The sequence below is a fragment of the Oncorhynchus gorbuscha genome, unplaced genomic scaffold (genome assembly GCF_021184085.1).
Source record: "Oncorhynchus gorbuscha isolate QuinsamMale2020 ecotype Even-year unplaced genomic scaffold, OgorEven_v1.0 Un_scaffold_1536, whole genome shotgun sequence".
Taxonomy (NCBI): Eukaryota; Metazoa; Chordata; class Actinopteri; order Salmoniformes; family Salmonidae; genus Oncorhynchus; species Oncorhynchus gorbuscha.
Window position 1 is genome coordinate 92,501 of NW_025746284.1, and position 12,540 is coordinate 105,040.

At 47.8% G+C, this 12,540-nt stretch overlaps 1 pseudogene; it reads right to left on the bottom strand.

Annotated features, from left to right (window-relative positions):
• The window catches only part of LOC124023191, a 39,918-nt pseudogene that overhangs the window by 13,002 nt on the left and 14,376 nt on the right, over nt 1-12,540 (bottom strand).

Below are 12,540 nucleotides of genomic sequence, written 5' to 3' on the forward strand. Positions count from 1 at the left end.
ACAAGGAGTTGGACTTTTAAGCTTGCTCGGACAAGGAGATGGACTACCAAGCCTGCTAGAACAAGGAGTTGGACTGGTAAGCCTGCTAGGACAAGGAGATGGACTACGAAGCCTGCTAGAACAAGGAGTTGGACTGCTAAGCCTGCTTGAACAAGGAGATGGACTACCAAGCCTGCTAGGACAAGGAGATGGACTACCAAGCCTGCTAGGACAAGGAGATGGACTACCAAGCCTGCTAGAACAAGGAGTTGGACTGGTAAGCCTGCTAGGACAAGGAGATGGACTACAAGCCTGCTAGAACAAGGAGTTGGACTGCTAAGCCTGCTAGGACAAGGAGTTGGACTGAAGCCTGCTAGGACAAGGAGTTGGACTACCAAGCCTGCTAGGACAAGGAGTTGGACTACCAAGCCTGCTAGGACAAGGAGTTGGACTACCAAGCCTGCTAGGACAAGGAGATGGACTACCAAGCCTGCTAGGACAAGGAGTTGGACTACCAAGCCTGCTAGGACAAGGAGATGGACTACCAAGCCTGCTAGGACAAGGAGTTGGACTACCAAGCCTGCTAGGACAAGGAGTTGGACTACCAAGCCTGCTAGGACAAGGGGTTGGACTACCAAGCCTGCTAGGACAAGGAGTTGGACTACCAAGCCTGCTAGGACAAGGAGCTGGACTACCAAGCCTGCTAGGACAAGGAGATGGACTACCAAGCCTGCTAGGACAAGGAGCTGGACTACCAAGCCTGCTAGGACAAGGAGCTGGACTACCAAGCCTGCTAGGACAAGGAGTTGGACTACCAAGCCTGCTAGGACAAGGAGCTGGACTACCAAGCCCGAGAGCTTCTGGTCAGCGGGGTGGTGGCACCGGGATCCTCATCTCTCCCAAGTGGTCATTCTCTCTTTCTCCCCTTACCCATCTGTCTATCGCCTCCTTTGAATTCCATGCTGTCACAGTTACCAGCCCTTTCAAGCTTAACATCCTTATCATTTATCGCCCTCCAGGTTCCCTCGGAGAGTTCATCAATGAGCTTGATGCCTTGATAAGCTCCTTTCCTGAGGACGGCTCACCTCTCACAGTGCTGGGTGACTTTAACCTCCCCACGTCTACCTTTGACTCATTCCTCTCTGCCTCCTTCTTTCCACTCCTCTCCTCTTTTGACTTCACCCTCTCACCTTCCCCCCCTACTATCAAGGCAGGCAATACGCTCGACCTCATCTTTACTAGATGCTGTTCTTCCACTAACCTCATTGCAACTCCCCTCCAAGTCTCCGACCACTACCTTGTATCCTTTTCCCTCTCGCTCTCATCCAACACCTCCCACACTGCCCCTACTCGGATGGTATCGCGCCGTCCCAACCTTCGCTCTCTCTCCCCCGCTACTCTCTCCTCTTCCATCCTATCATCTCTTCCCTCTGCTCAAACCTTCTCCAACCTATCTCCTGACTCTGCCTCCTCAACCCTCCTCTGCTCCCTCTCTGCATCCTTTGACTCTCTATGTCCCCTATCCTCCAGGCCGGCTCGGTCCTCCCCTCCCGCTCCGTGGCTCGATGACTCATTGCGAGCTCACAGAACAGGGCTCCGGGCAGCCGAGCGGAAATGGAGGAAAACTCGCCTCCCTGCGGACCTGGCATCCTTTCACTCCCTCCTCTCTACATTTTCCTCCTCTGTCTCTGCTGCTAAAGCCACTTTCTACCACTCTAAATTCCAAGCATCTGCCTCTAACCCTAGGAAGCTCTTTGCCACCTTCTCCTCCCTCCTGAATCCTCCCCCCCCCTCCTCCCTCTCTGCAGATGACTTCGTCAACCATTTTGAAAAGAAGGTCGACGACATCCGATCCTCGTTTGCTAAGTCAAACGACACCGCTGGTTCTGCTCACACTGCCCTACCCTGTGCTCTGACCTCTTTCTCCCCTCTCTCTCCAGATGAAATCTCGCGTCTTGTGACGGCCGGCCGCCCAACAACCTGCCCGCTTGACCCTATCCCCTCCTCTCTTCTCCAGACCATTTCAGGAGACCTTCTCCCTTACCTCACCTCGCTCATCAACTCATCCCTGACCGCTGGCTACGTCCCTTCCGTCTTCAAGAGAGCGAGAGTTGCACCCCTTCTGAAAAAACCTACACTCGATCCCTCTGATGTCAACAATTACAGACCAGTATCCCTTCTTTCTTTTCTCTCCAAAACTCTTGAACGTGCCGTCCTTGGCCAGCTCTCCCGCTATCTCTCTCTGAATGACCTTCTTGATCCAAATCAGTCAGGTTTCAAGACTAGTCATTCAACTGAGACTGCTCTCCTCTGTATCACGGAGGCGCTCCGCACTGCTAAAGCTAACTCTCTCTCCTCTGCTCTCATCCTTCTAGATCTATCGGCTCCTCTCCACCCTCTCCGAGTTGGGCATCTCCGGCGCGGCCCACGCTTGGATTGCGTCCTATCTGACAGGTCGCTCCTACCAGGTGGCGTGGCGAGAATCTGTCTCCTCACCACGCGCTCTCACCACTGGTGTCCCCCAGGGCTCTGTTCTAGGCCCTCTCCTATTCTCGCTATACACCAAGTCACTTGGCTCTGTCATAACCTCACATGGTCTCTCCTATCATTGCTATGCAGACGACACACAATTAATCTTCTCCTTTCCCCCTTCTGATGACCAGGTGGCGAATCGCATCTCTGCATGTCTGGCAGACATATCAGTGTGGATGACGGATCACCACCTCAAGCTGAACCTCGGCAAGACGGAGCTGCTCTTCTTCCCGGGGAAGGACTGCCCGTTCCATGATCTCGCCATCACGGTTGACAACTCCATTGTGTCCTCCTCCCAGAGCACTAAGAACCTTGGCGTGATCCTGGACAACACCCTGTCATTCTCAACCAACATCAAGGCGGTGGCCCGTTCCTGTAGGTTCATGCTCTACAACATCCGCAGAGTACGACCCTGCCTCACACAGGAAGCGGCGCAGGTCCTAATCCAGGCACTTGTCATCTCCCGTCTGGATTACTGCAACTCGCTGTTGGCTGGGCTCCCTGCCTGTGCCATTAAACCCCTTCAACTCATCCAGAACGCCGCAGCCCGTCTGGTGTTCGACCTTCCCAAGTTCTCTCACGTCACCCCGCTCCTCCGTTCTCTCCACTGACTTCCAGTTGAAGCTCGCATCTGCTACAAGACCATGGTGCTTGCCTACGGAGCTGTGAGGGGAACGGCACCTCAGTACCTCCAGGCTCTGATCAGGCCCTACACCCAAACAAGGGCACTGCGTTCATCCACCTCTGGCCTGCTCACCTCCCTACCACTGAGGAAGTACAGCTCCCGCTCAGCCCAGTCAAAACTGTTCGCTGCTCTGGCCCCCAATGGTGGAACAAACTCCCTCACGATGCCAGGACAGCGGAGTCAATCACCACCTTCTGGAGACACCTGAAACCACACCTCTTTAAGGAATACCTAGGATAGGATAAGTAATCCCTCTCACCCCCTTTAAGATTTAGATGCACTATTGTAAAGTGACTGTTCCACTGGATGTCATAAGGTGAATGCACCAATTTGTAAGTCGCTCTGGATAAGAGCGTCTGCTAAATGACTTAAATGTAAATGTAATGTAAATGTGACTGTTCTGCTGTGGTGTCTATGATCAGGGTCTGGAGTGGACTGTTCTGCTGTGGGTCTATGGTCAGGGTCTGGGTGGACTGTTCTGCTGTGGTGTCTCTATGATCAGGGTCTGGAGTGGACTGTTCTGCTGTGGTGTCGAGACTATACAAACTGATGGAAAGTGGTGTTGGGGAAAAACATACCACATTATAAAATCCATGTACACAAGACACATTTCTTCCAACAGGGCGTTTGGGGTGAGACAGGGAGTCATGTGTCTACTGTTTGCTGATGGTCTGGTGCTTCTGTTCCCAACCAAGGAGGGCCTACAGCAGCACCTAGATCTTCTGCACAGATTCTGTCAGACCTGGGCTCTGTGTGCGTGTGTGTGTGTGTGTGTGCGTGTGTGTGTGTGTGTGTGTGTGTGTGTGTGTGTGTGTGTGTGCGTGCGTGTGTTACCTGAGAGCACGTGTGAAAACAGCAGCGAAGGCGTTGAGTTTAAGTCCGTCGATGACGTTGCTGGAATGAAACAGCTCCAGACACATGAGACTGAACCCAACCACCAACAGCATGATGTATAGTACCTCTGATACCACCGACAGCCACAGGACTCCTGGAACACACACACACACACACACAAACAGCTCCAGACACATGAGACACACACACACACACCACACAGCATGATGTACACACCTCTGACACACACACAGCCACAGGACTCACTGGAACACACACACACACACACACACACACACACACACACACACACACACACACACACACACACACACACACACACACACACACACACACACACACACACACACACACACACACACACACGGACACACACACACACGGGCACACCCGGGAACACACACACACACCCGGGCACACACGGGCACACACGGGCACACACACACACACAAATAATGAAACATTTAAAAAAGTGATACATTCTAGATAAAACAAAAATAAATATATTCACTTCACCAAATAATTGATTAAAACACGTTGTTTAGCTATGAAGGTCTACAGTAGCCTCAACAGCACTCTGTCGTGTAGCACCATGGTGTAGCCAGAGGATAGATAGCTTCTGTCCTCCTCTGGGCACATTAACTTCAATACAAAACCTAGGAGGCTCATGCTCCTCACCCCCCCTTCCATAGACCTATGGGAATTATGACGACATCCGGAGGACGTCCTCCAACCAATCAAAGCTAATATGTTGTCCATCCAATCAGAGAATTAACGTAATAATTTTGAATTTAGCTTTTTGGGGATTTTGAATTTAGCTTTTTTGGGATCTTTTTTAATTAAAATTAGTTTCTTCAAACTGCAGGATATGGAGGAAGTAGATTATATATTGTTTTCTTGGCTTTAGAACTTTATATTTGTGTCGAGTTTTCAAATTACCTTGCTAACTTTAGTAGCCGCTCGTTAGCTAGCCTGTTAAGACTCTAGGGGCAGTATTTCATTTTTGGATAAAAAGACGTGCCCGTTTTAAGCGCAATATTTTGTCACGAAAAGATGCTCGACTATGCTTGGAATTGATAGTTTTGGAAAGAAGACACTCTGACGTTTCCAGAACTGCAAAGATTTTCACTGTGAGTGCCATAGAACAAAATCTACAGGCAAAACCAAGATGTTTGAGTGACCAGGAAATCAACAGGATTTCTGGAGGCACGTTTTCCATGATCTCCTTATATGGCTGTGAATGCGACAGGAATGAACGGACACTTCCTATCGTTTCCCCCAGGTGTCTGCAGCATTGTGACGTATTTGTAGGCATATCATTGGAAGATTGACCATAAGAGCCTACAATTACCAAGTGTCCCGCACGGTGTCTGCGTGGAAATTGGTGCACAAAAGTCAGGTACCAGTGTTTTTCCATCCGAATCAGAGAAGAATGCACGCTTCCAGGGAAGGCATTTCAATGAAGAGATATATGACAAAACACCTTGAGGATTGATTCAAACAACGTTTTCCATGTTTCAGTCGATATTATGGAGTTAATTCGGAAAAAAGTTTGACGTTTAGGTAACTGAATTTTCGGTTAGTTTCGGTAGCCAAATGCATAGTAACAAAACGGAACGTTGTGTCCTACACAAGCATCTTTCAGGAAAAACTGGACATCTGCTATGTAACTGAGAGTCTCCTCATTGAAACATCTGAAGTTCTTCAAAGGTAAATTATTTTATTTGATCCCTTTGCTGGTTTTTGTGAATATGTTGCGTGCTAAATGCTAACGCTAAATGCTAAGCTAGCTATCACCACTCTTACACAAATTATTGATTTTCTCTGGTTCTAAAGCATATTTTGAAAATCTGAGACGACAGGATTGTTAAGAAAAGGATAAGCTTGAGGACAGGCATATTTATTTCATTTCATTTGCAATTTTCAGAAATCGCTAATTTTGCGTTATGGTAATGAGCTTGAGGCTGTAGTCACAATCCCGGATCCGGGATGGGGCGGCCTAAGAGGCTAGCTTACCAGAGTGCAGTTTTCTCTGTCAGAGTCACTAACACTAACGACAATGTAGTGGATTTCACTGCCCACATCAGATTCGTTGAGCAACACAACGAGAAGAAACAGGGATGTTTTCAAGCACACGATCTACGCCACTGCATTTTTTAGGCACGTAAAAGTTGGCGTTGTCGTGTCTTTGGCATCATTAAAAGCGAAGACTGTTATTTTATCAAATCAATTCTCTGTAATTATTGTTACGTGATTAAACTAATCATGTCATTGAAATGAACTAGGACGTCGGGGCACCAAGGAAAATCCTTAGATTACAAAGTTTAAATTTTCCTAATATAACTCGTCAGATATTTTAATATCTGATCAATTAGTCTTCTAATTAATTATTAATTATCTATTATTTACCTCACGTCAGTCTCATTCCAAACATGGTAAATTGTTGGTTATCTGCACGAACCCAGCCTTCACTATGAATCATCCATACACCAACAGGCTTAATCATTTATTTACTAACTAACTAAATAATCACAGAAATGCATCAACAAACAAACAGTAGATATTGGGCTCTGGTCAAAGTAGTGCACTATATAGGGAACAGGGCTCTATAGGGCTCTGGTCAAAGTAGTGCACTATATAGGGAACAGGGCTCTATAGGGCTCTGGTCAAAGTAGTGCACTATATAGGGAACATGGCTCTATAGGGCTCTGGTCAAAGTAGTGCACTATATAGGGAACAGGGCTCTATAGGGCTCTGGTCAAAGTAGTGCACTATATAGGGAACAGGGCTCTATAGGGCTCTGGTCAAAGTAGTGCACTATATAGGGAACATGGCTCTATAGGGCTCTGGTCAAAGTAGTGCACTATATAGGGAACAGGACTCTATAGGGCTCTGGTCAAAGTAGTGCACTATATAGGGAACTATAGGGCTCTGGTCAAGGACTCTATAGGGCTCTGGTCAAAGTAGTGCACTATATAGGGAACAGGGCTCTATAGGGCTCTGGTCAAAGTAGTGCACTATATAGGGAACAGGGCTCTATAGGGCTCTGGTCAAAGTAGTGCACTATATAGGGAACAGGGCTCTATAGGGCTCTGGTCAAAGTAGTGCACTATATAGGGAACAGGGCTCTATAGGGCTCTGGTCAAAGTAGTGCACTATATAGGGAACAGGGCTCTATAGGGCTCTGGTCAAAGTAGTGCACTATATAGGGAACAGCGCTCTATAGGGCTCTGGTCAAAGTAGTGCACTATATAGGGAACAGGGCTCTATAGGGCTCTGGTCACTATATAGGGAACATGGCTCTATAGGGCTCTGGTCAAAGTAGTGCACTATATAGGGAACATGGCTCTATTGGGCTCTGGTCAAAGTAGTGCACTATATAGGGAACAGGGCTCTATAGGGCTCTGGTCAAAGTAGTGCACTATATAGGGAACAGGGTGCCATTTGGGAGACAGCCGAGGAGACAGTAGAGAGAGGGCTCAGTCTGTCAATATACCCTGAGTAGCTGAGACACATATAAAACATTTACTATCTCTGCATTCATTACATTAACAGGATAAAGTGTGTGTGTGTGTGTGTGTGTGTGTGTGTGTGTGTGTGTGTGTGTGTGTGTGTGTGTGTGTGTGTGTCAAAGTAGTGTGTGTGTGTGTGTGTGTGTGTGTGTGTGTGTGTGTGTGTGTGTGTGTGTGTGTGTGTGTGTGTGTGTGTGTGTGTGTGTGTGTGTGTGTGTGTGTGTGTGTGTGTGTGTGTGTGTGTGTGTGTGTGTGGGAACGTTAAAGGAAATCTTCTTTCTTCTAGTTCATGAATAAACTCAGGTGGCGTCTCGTTGTCAGGAAACAGGTGTTTTACAAATCATCCCAAACAACAACAGCCATGGGAGGAGGAAACAATGCCAGAGAAACATCAACATGAAGGAGACACAACACATCTGATCCCAGACCAGACACAACACACCAACACACCAGACCAGACACAACACACCAACACAAGACCAGACACAACACACCAGACACCAGACCAGACACAACACACCAACACACCAGACCAGACACAACACACCAACACACCAGACCAGACACAACACACCAACACACCAGACCAGACACAACACACCAACAGTGCACACCAGACCAGACACAACACACCAACAGCTGCTGATCCCAGACCAGACACAACACACCAACACACCAGACCAGACACAACACACCAACACACCAGACCAGACACAACACACCAACACACCAGACCAGACACAACACACCAACACACCAGACCAGACACAACACACCAATCACCAGACCAGACACAAAACATTTACATCACTGCAACACACAGACCAGACACAACACACCAACAGACCAGACACAACACACCAACACACCAGACCAGACACAACACCAAAACATCAACAGACACAACACACCAAACACTGCTGATCCCAGACCAGACACAACACACCAACACACCAGACCAGACACAACACACCAAACAGCTGCTGATCCCAGACCAGACACAACACACCAAACAGCTGCTGATCCCAGACACAACACACCAACACACCAGACCAGACACAACACACCAACACACCAGACCAGACACAACACAAACAGCAAACAGACTGCTGATCCCAGACCAGACACAACACACCAAACAGCTGCTGATCCCAGACCAGACACAACACACCAACACACCAGACCAGACACAACACACCAAACAGCTTGCTGATCCCAGACCAGACACAACACACCAACACACCAGACCAGACACAACACACCAAACAGCTGCTGATCCCAGACCAGACACAACACACCGAACAGCTGCTGATCCCAGACCAGACACAACACACCAAACAGATCCCAGACCAGACACAACACACCAACACACCAGACCAGACACAACACACCAAACAGCTTGCTGATCCCAGACCAGATTCTATGTAAAAACAGCTTGCTGATCCCAGACCAGATTCAACACACCAAACAGCTTGCTGATCCCAGAACAGATTCTATGTAAAAACAGCTTGCTGATCCCAGACCAGATTCTATGTAAAACAGCTTGCTGATCCCAGACCAGATTCTATGTAAAAACAGCTTGCTGATCCCAGACCAGATTCTATGTAAAAACAGCTTGCTGATCCCAGACCAGATTCTATGTAAAAACAGCTTGCTGATCCCAGACCAGATTCTATGTAAAAACAGCTTGCTGATCCCAGACCAGATTCTATGTAAAAACAGCTTGCTGATCCCAGACCAGATTCTATGTAAAACAGCTTGCTGATCCCAGACCAGATTCTATGTAAAAACAGCTTGCTGATCCCAGACCAGATTCTATGTAAAAACAGCTTGCTGATCCCAGACCAGATTCTATGTAAAAACAGCTTGCTGATCCCAGACCAGATTCTCTGTAAAAACAGCTTGCTGATCCCAGACCAGATTCTATGTAAAAACAGCTTGCTGATCCCAGACCAGATTCTATGTAAAAACAGCTTGCTGATCCCAGACCATATTCTATGTAAAACAGCTTGCTGATCCCAGACCAGATGTAAACGGTGAGAGTTGTTGACATTGAAAGAAGTAGCTAAATAACAAGGTACACGGTAACAAGTTTCTACTAGGAAACTACTAAGTCTCTACTAAGAACCCCTCTCTACTAGGAACCCCTCTCTACTAGAAACCCCTAGTAGAGAGGAAACCCTAAACCCCCCTCTCTACTAGAAACCCTAAACCCCCCTCTCTACTAGAAACCCCTCTCAACCCCTCTCTACTAGAAACCCCTCTCTACTAGGAACCCCTCTCTACTAGGAACCCCTCTCTACTAGGAACCCCTCTCTACTAGAAACCCCTCTCTACTAGGAACCCCTCTCTACTAGGAACCCCTCTCTACTAGAAACCCCTCTCTACTAGGAACTCCTCTCTACTAGAAACCCCTCTTTACTAGGAACCCCTCTCTACTAGAAACCCCTCTCTACTAGGAACCCCTCTCTACTAGAAACCGCTCTCTACTGGGAACCCTTCTCTACTAGGAACCCCTCTCTACTAGAAACCCCTCTCTACTAGGAACCCCTCTCTACTAGAAACCCCTCTCTACTGGGAACCCCTCTCTACCAGAAACCCCTCTCTACTAGGAACCCCTCTCTACTAGAAACCCCTCTCTACTAGGAACCGCTCTCTACTAGAAACCCCTCTCTACTAGAAACAGCTCTCTACTAGGAACCCCTCTCTACTAGAAACCCCTCTCTACTAGAAACCCCTCTCTGCTTCAGTCAGTGTTAACAGTGCTGCTTCAGTCAGGGTTAACAGTGCTGCTTCAGTCAGGGTTAACAGTGCTGCTTCAGTCAGGGTTAACGGTGCTGCTTCAGTCAGGGTTAACAGTGCTGCTTCAGTCAGGGTTAACGGTGCTGCTTCAGTCAGGGTTAACAGTGCTGCTTCAGTCAGGGTTAACAGTGCTGCTTCAGTCAGGGTTAACAGTGATCCCTATATTGAATGTGCACAGGACATGGAAGTGAAGACGTCTGTTTTAGACAGAAGATTATATCATGGGGTCAATAGGAGAATGTCAGTTGCAGTATGCATCAGTCTGTTTCTGTTTTCATGTGGCCCTGCTTTATTCTGGACCTGGAGGATAACTATGGGCCCGTTTCAGAAGACCATTCAGTGGTGAGGCTGCTTCAGCCTGGTCCAGCCCACCTTTAACCCCTATAGAAGGCCATTCAGTGGTCCAGCCCACCTTTAACCCCTATAGAAGGCCATTCAGTGGTGAGGCTGCTTCAGCCTGGTCCAGCCCACCTTTAACCCCTATAGAAGGCCATTCAGTGGTCCAGCCCACCTTTAACCCCTATAGAAGGCCATTCAGTGGTCCAGCCCACCTTTAACCCCTATAGAAGACCATTCAGTGGTCCAGCTCACCTTTAACCCCTATAGAAGGCCATTCAGTGGTGAGGCTGCTTCAGCCTGGTCCAGCCCACCTTTAACCCCTATAGAAGACCATTCAGTGGTGAGGCTGCTTCAGCCTGGTCAAGCCCACCTTTAACCCCTATAGAAGACCCTTCAGTGGTCCAGCCCACCTTTAACCCCTATAGAAGAACATTCAGTGGTCCAGCCCACCTTTAACCCCTATAGAAGACCATTCAGTGGTCCAGCCCACCTTTAACCCCTATAGAAGACCATTCAGTGGTCCAGCCCACCTTTAACCCCTATAGAAGGCCATTCAGTGGTGAGGCTGCTTCAGCCTGGTACAGACAAATCCCAGCACACTCACACACGCACATACACTCACACACCCACATTACTCACCTCTCTCTGAAGCCGGAGCCAGATCAATGAAGCTACGACACTTCTCACCTGAGAGAAAGATAGAGAGAGAGAGAGAGAGAGAGAGAGAGAGAGGTACAAGGGCTTTAATATCTGTTAACATAAAGAATTTAAACTAAATAAACCTAAAACTGACCCGACCAACACTACACCTCTCTCTTAGGATTTTATTCTCCATAGACAACAGAACCCAGGATGTGACTCTCCATAGACAACAGAACCTAGTAAATAGTCCCAGGATGTGACTCTCCATAGACAACAGAACCTAGTAAATAGTCTCAGGATGTGACTCTCCATAGACAACAGAACCCAGGATGTGACTCTCCATAGACAACAGAACCTAGTAAATAGTCCCAGGATGTGACTCTCCATAGACAACAGAACCCAGGATGTGACTCTCCATAGACAACAGAACCCAGGATGTGACTCTCCATAGACAACAGAACCCAGGATGTGACTCTCCATAGACAACAGAACCTAGTAAATAGTCCCAGGATGTGACTCTCCATAGACAACAGAACCTAGTAAATAGTCTCAGGATGTGACTCTCCATAGACAACAGAACCCAGGATGTGACTCTCCATAGACAACAGAACCTAGTAAATAGTCTCAGGATGTGACTCTCCATAGACAACAGAACCTAGTAAATAGTCTCAGGATGTGACTCTCCATAGACAACAGAACCCAGGATGTGACTCTCCATAGACAACAGAACCTAGTAAATAGTCTCAGGATGTGACTCTCCATAGACAACAGAACCCAGTATGTGACTCTCCATAGACAACAGAACCTAGTAAATAGTCCCAGGATGTGACTCTCCATAGACAACAGAACCTAGTAAATAGTCCCAGGATGTGACTCTCCATAGACAACAGAACCCAGGATGTGACTCTCCATAGACAACAGAACCTAGTAAATAGTCTCAGGATGTGACTCTCCATAGACAACAGAACCTAGTAAATAGTCTCAGGATGTGACTCTCCATAGACAACAGAACCCAGGATGTGACTCTCCATAGACAACAGAACCTAGTAAATAGTCCCAGGATGTGACTCTCCATAGACAACAGAACCTAGTAAATAGTCCCAGGATGTGACTCTTCATAGACAACAGAACCCAGGATGTGACTCTCCATAGACAACAGAACCCAGGATGTGACTCTCCATAGACAACAGAACC